This window comes from Xenopus laevis, chromosome 8L (genome assembly GCF_017654675.1).
Source record: "Xenopus laevis strain J_2021 chromosome 8L, Xenopus_laevis_v10.1, whole genome shotgun sequence".
Lineage (NCBI taxonomy): Eukaryota > Metazoa > Chordata > Amphibia > Anura > Pipidae > Xenopus > Xenopus laevis.
The window spans coordinates 61022505-61029282 of NC_054385.1; the positions used below are offsets into that span (position 1 = coordinate 61022505).

Sequence of the window (6778 nt, forward strand, 5' to 3'; positions counted from 1 at the left end):
GTGTAGATTCACCTCAGAATAGAAAGTTGTCACGGCCTGGTCTCTGTACATTGGTCTGCATAGCAACTGAACAGCAGCAGAGAGCACGTTGAAAATAAGCAGCAAATCTCTCTCCTGATAACCTAACTCTCCTAATAACCTAAGCAGTAGCCTGTGCAGACTATTCACTGCCCTCCCACACGCAGTGCAGTGCATCTGGTTTTGTTCTGTTTTTTTTTTCTCCTGGAGGTAGTTATTAGTAATAGATCAGTGGGGGCTGTCAGACAGACCATCTCTACTTTTTCTTGTAGATGGCACACTATTTTTATTAAGGTAGATTTCATGACAGAGGGCAAGTGGCAAGAGTAGATCATAGGGTGGCAAAGTCTGGGCACCCTTGGATTAGTGTCTAATGTTGTGGGTATTGTTCATGAATCTTGGTATTATTCATGAATCTTGAAGGGTTTATGTCATTCTGTGGCTACTAAAGCAAATAAAGTTCTGTCTTGCATAAAAAAGGGCATTAACTCAAGGGATGAAAACATAATTATGCCTCTTTATAGGTCCCTGGTAAGGACTCATCTGGAGTATGCAGTGCAGTTTTGGACTCCAGTTTATATTCAATTTTGAAATCTGACACGGGGCTAGACATTTTGTCAATTTCCCAGCTGCCCCTGATCATGTGACTTGTGCCTGCACTTTAGGAGAGAAATGCTTTCTGGCAGGCTGCTGTTTTTCCTTCTCAATGTAACTGAATGTGTCTCAGTGAGACATGGGTTTTTACTATTGAGTGTTGTTCTTAGATCTACCAGGCAGCTGTTATCTTGTGTTAGGGAGCTGCTATCTGGTTACCTTCCCATTGTTCTTTTGTTTGGCTGCTGGGGGGGAAAAGGGAGGGGGGTGATATCACTCCAACTTGCAGTACAGCAGTAAAGAGTAATTGAAGTTTATCAGAGCATAAGTCACATGACTTGGGGCAGCTGGGAAAATGACAATATGTCTAGCCCCATGTCAGATTTCAAAATTGAAAATAAAAAAATCTGTTTGCTCTTTTGAGAAATGGATTTCAGTGCAGAATTCTGCTGGAGCAGCACTATTAACTGATTCATTTTGAAATTTTTTTTTTTTCCAATGACAGTATCCCTTTAAGAGGAATATAAATGAGCTGGCGTGAGTGCAGAGACGTGTAACTAAACTGGTTAGAGGGATGGAAGACTTAAATTATGAGGGTAGACTGTCAATGTTGGGGTTGTTTTCTCTGGAAAAAAAGTGCTTGCAGGGGGACATGAGTACACTTTACAAGTACATTAGAGGACATTATAGACAAATAGCAAGGGACCTTTTTACCCATAAAGTGGATCACCGTACCAGAGGCCACCCCTTTAGACTAGAAGAAAAGAACTTTCATTTGAAGCAACGTAGGTGGTTCTTCACAGTCAGGACAGTGAGGTTCTGGAATGCACTGCCGGGTGATGTTGTGATGGCTGATTCAGTTAATGCCTTTAAGAATGGCTTGGATGATTTTTTGGACAGACATAATATCAAAAGCTATTGTGATACTAAACTCTATAGTTAGTATAGGTATATAGAATTTATGTGAAAGTAGGGAGGGGTGTGTGTATTGATGCTGGGTTTTCATTTGGAGGGGCTGAACTTGATGGACTTTGACTTTTTTCAACCCGATTTAACTATGTAACTATTAGCTTTCAAATAAACGCTGGAGAACCACAGCAAATTCAGTGTATCTTTATTTTTCACACACCATGTTTCGGATTTAGATATCCTTCATCAGGTGCTTGTTACCTGAGCACCTGATGAAGGATATCTATATCCGAAACATGTTGTGTGAAAAATAAAGATACACTGAATTTGCTGTGGTTTATTTGAAAGCTGATTTGGAAGATTTGTGGCTGGACGGGGCTGCTACTCTGTTGGAGATACCCTAAACACAGTGAGTGAGGGATCACCAAAATATCTGAAAAGATTTATGTAACTATTAGGTTCAGTGACAATTTATAGACTTGATTTAGAATGAGCGGAGCAGTCTGACATGACAGATGATTTATTTGCTTGTTTTTACAAAGGATGCTTGATTTTTTTATCAACATTATTTGTGCATGGAAGGCTTAATTGATTGCCTGCTACCTGAAAATCTGTGTTTTATAGTACATAATATTTGATATGACTGACTGCAAACAGTACAGTACTAGTAGTCATTAGTCTGCTTTAAGAGGGTAAATCATCTGTGCCCATTTAAATACAACACCAAAAGGGGCTGTCAGTAACCTCTTGTATCCTTTTTTCTATCTTACAACTATTTCGCTGTGGCAGCAGCTAATATGAAATACATTTATTACCATTACTTAGAAGAAGAGAATTTAAATACATTATAAAATGTATGTGTGTAGTGTTCCAGATTTTTTTTTTTGAAAACTAAGGAGGTATTCATTCATCCCATTAAGTTGGTCATTATTGCTAATGTACAGTTAAAAAGAAGGCATAGTAAGATTGCAAGCTGTAATCTTCATACCTCAGTAAAGGCTTTTCATGCATTCTGATGATTAATAGTGCTGCTCCAGCAGAATCTTTGCTAGATGATTTAGAAAGTCAAAAATAGCTGGTACTCTTACACTAAGTTCTCTAGATAATTAAAGGGAACCATACACAGACCTGTCCTGCATGCTATACAAACAGTTTGGCCCACGGACAGATCCTGCACCAAATGCAATGATATTGTACCCTGTGCTACGCATGGTGAGGCCTTTACTGTTCCATTTAAACGGGGCTCCTCTTTATTTCCTGATCTGCCCCAGCACTGTACACTGGCAAATCTTGTGCATCAGTAGATAACTTTTTCCAACATGGCATAAACAAAAGTACAAAACAAAATTTGGTGGTTTTATCAGTACAAAAAGGTTTTATGAACATAATCTATACTTTAATATTACACGTACATGGAAGGTAAAGCCTATTCAGAAAAATGATAATTTTTTTGCCATGACAAACAATACACCAGTGTCTTCATTAATTTTTTTAAAGTAAGTGAACCATTTTTATTTTAATGCTCCCATTTAAAAATATAATTGGCTTTCATTAAAATAAAAAAAAAAAACCTCACAATTAAATATTTCTTATGACAGATTGAAGAAACATCTTGAGAAAGAGAAGAAAGATTAAAAGTCTGGGAGAACTTCCTGTGTGATAATAAGGAGAAAAAAATCGGAGACTGACGGGACCCCTTCAAATATTAAACAGTCACTGGAAAACATGGACAATGGAAGCACATCAGAATGTAACAAGGAGAACAATGTTCATCGGGCAGAAAATGTTCAGACTGATCCTGATCAAGATGAAGCTCAATCAAGAGATAGCAGTAATGGTAGCAGTGATGAAGAGAGTGAACATAACAAAGGACAATCATGGTGTTCATGGTTGCATGTGTTTTAGCTTTGTTCTTGTAGTTTTTATTTTTAATGTTGGGGTGAACCAAGTGTGATACCTGTCTATATGTGGCTCATCATCAGATTTTCAGTACAATTGGTCACTGACGTATGGGGGAAAAAAAGTAGAACCGAAAGACCCACAAAGATTTTGCGCAACTATTTCCAGCATTTGATTGCAGCTCATGAAACTAGAAAAACCTGTTTGTGTGTAAGAAAGTTTGGCCTGGATTTTTTTGTACAGCCTATTTGATGAAGTTGTTTCAGGCATATCTTGCATAAAATAATATGTACATCTTTTTTCAAGTCCTAGACTTGAATCATTTTGTTTATATCTGTTAAAAAACTTAGACTTCACTCAAATGCTTCTGCACTGAAAAACAAATGCCTCTGTGTCTTTATTATATTCTATACAATCCCATAGGAAATAGTTCATTTTTTTTGTAGCAAAGTTGATTCCATTAACAAAAATGCTCTTTGTTCGTTGTATGTTTTTCTGATTCAGGTAAATTTCCATTACTTGATTTGATAAGGGCAGTTTTCCATCCCAATACTCAGATAGATTTATTACAGGATTACATGCTAGATGAACCTAACCTAATATGCCTCCCCTTGTGTGCATCTATAGTTTAATTACAATCAAGTAGCTTAGCATGGACTAATCTACAATGTCTTGCATAAGTATTCACCCCCTTGGCTATTTGCCACATTTTGTTGTGGTATAACCTGGAATAAAAATGGATTCAATTGAGATTTACACCAGATTTACTCAAAATGCATAACATTTTGAAGGTGCAAAATGTTTTTTTATTATGACACAAAAGTTTAACAGAAAATCCGATGTTTGTTGGTTGCATAAGTGTTTACCCAAAGTCAACAACTGGTAGGACCACCATTGGCTGCTGTTACAGCTGCAAGTGTTTTGCACTTAAAGGGGAACTCCACACAAACATCACGTAAGCTTTTTGAAAAATAAACATAATTTCAAGCAACTTTGTAATATACATCAATTAAAAAATATGCAGACTTTTCATGATTTTTAATGGTTTGGAATAGTTCCATAAGCCTAGCCCCCTGCTCTACTTCTAAACTCTCTGACTACTTTGCTGAGCTGGCTGACTACTGTTACTTTGTATAAGCAGCCATCTGTCCTTAGCCTGCATCCTCCAAACCCCACAATTCCCTGCACACATGATTTCAATACGGAACAGAACATCACAGTGCAATGCATTGTGGGTTATGTAGTTCCTGCATGCTGTCTGTAAAGTGTGGAGAAGTTGTTACAATTTACAATTTCAGTGTTTGGTCCCTCTGTCCTTGCCAGGATTTCAAATGATGCAGAAAGAGAAGAACTGTTAAACAGCTGGATTTTAGCATAGAAAATGGCATTTATTCATACTTTTTGAAGAAACAGGTAACTGTGATGAGTATATTAGGGCTTCTGTGTTATGTGAGCCTCTTTATCAAATTTTGGTATGGAAACAGGTTTACCCATCTGTATCCTGCCATGTTTGCCAATTGAGAAGCTCTGCCAAGTTGAATGGAAACCACCGGTGAACAAAATGTTCTTGCCACACATTTCTCATTCAGATTGAGGTCTGGGCTTTGACTGGGCAATCCTGAGACATTCAGGATGTTGGTCTTACACCACTTCATTGTTGCTTTGGCTGTTTAGGGTCATTGTTGTGCTGGAATGCAAACCTTTGCTCCAATCTTGGCTTAAAGGAGAACTAAACCCTTAATTAAAAAAAATCCTACCCTACATAGACCCCCCAGCCTAGCTGTTACCCCTTTACTTACCCCTTGGTGCAGATTCTATGTAAGGTAGGGGTTTTTTTTGATTAAGGGTTTAGTCCTCTTTTAAAGGAGAATGACCCCCCCTCCTATTAAAAATCACTACCCCCTTACCTTACAAAGCTGCCCCTCTCTGCTCCCCCCCCCCACCAAGGTGTTACCTCCAGTAATTGCCCCTAATTCTTTACTTAACTCTCCTTGCAGAGTCAGCGAAATGCAGCTCACAGGCGCCATCTTCGGTCTTCGGGATCTGATGGGCGCATGCGCAATTGGAGCAGTCTTCAGGTTTGTGACAATTGCGCATGCGCCGTAAGTGACGGAAATTGCAGAAGGGAAAGAAGAAGAACAAAGAGTCAGAAGATGGCGCCCATGAGCTCTGCTGTGCTGACTCTGCAAGGAGAGTTACAGGAGATAACACCTAGGCTGGGGGAGAGCAAAGAGGGGGGCCTATGTAGTTTAGAGGGGTAGCGATTTTTAAATAGTAGGGGTATGTTTCCCCTTTAATCTATTTTTTTCTCAATCCTGACTAGTTTTCCAGTCGCTGCTGAAGAAAACTTCTTCTAGCTACTTTGTCTTCATGATGCTGTTTATATATCTTTTCTTACAAACCTCTGTGTCTTCCAGAAAGAGGTTGTACTAGTGTTTTTTTTTTTAGTTTAGTTTAGTTTAGTTGTGCACAAGTAGTTTTCCTCCAGAACAGCTTTCTTAGAGGTATAACAGTAGAGGTGTGGACACAGCAATGCTGGTGCCCCAATCCCTTACTAGTTTTATTTTTTTTTTTTATCATACCAAGCAGGGGTGATGGCAATTGTTAGTGGAGATGGTGCTATTTCACTCTCCTACACTAAGAGCCTAACAGCCTCAGACAAGGCTCTCACATTGCCTTGTGGCAGAAGCACCCTTTTGTATGAGTTTTTTCTTATTCTTAATCTACCAACCTTTTGGTCTCATTTGGGTTATCTTGACAAAGGTCTCAAAGGAGTCCGAAACGTTGGTACTTTAATAATACTATATTTCCTTGCTGGGGCTTGATAAATCCCAGAAGCCAGGTAGCTAGAGCTCCTAAAATCTGTTGGAATGTTGATTATTAAGAGCTCCTGAAATGTGTTGGAATGTTGATTACTACATTTTTGGTATAAGATCCAAAATTCATAGTTGATTATGAATGGACCCCTCATTGATTAGCTCTACTAGAATGACACATGATTTTGTGCTTTCTTTGGGGCTAATGTCTGGTAAACTTTTAACCTAAATAGGTAAATCATGAAGTTCAGTGTTCTCAGTTGCCAGTTAAATAAAAGGGGGGCATTCATTAATTAGGTAGGTATCAAACGTGGAGATTATTTAGGTGAGCTTACAAAAACACCCTTTCAATATGGGACACAAAAAGAAATATTGGCAGCATATTGAAATAGCTACTCTAGGGATGTACTGTTTGTTGCCTTTAGACGTACAGATAATATCATAGGAAACAAAGTTTAGTACAATATTCGGTTTGTGTATGGTGGAGGACTATCGGAAGAAGACTTCAATAACGGTTGACTTATCGATCGGCAGGTTTGAAG

General features: G+C 38.5%; 1 pseudogene; it reads left to right on the forward strand.

Annotated features, from left to right (window-relative positions):
* Positions 1-3804, forward strand: part of LOC108698920 — a 29478-nt pseudogene extending 25674 nt beyond the window's left edge.
* Positions 3805-6778: the final 2974 nt, after the last annotated feature.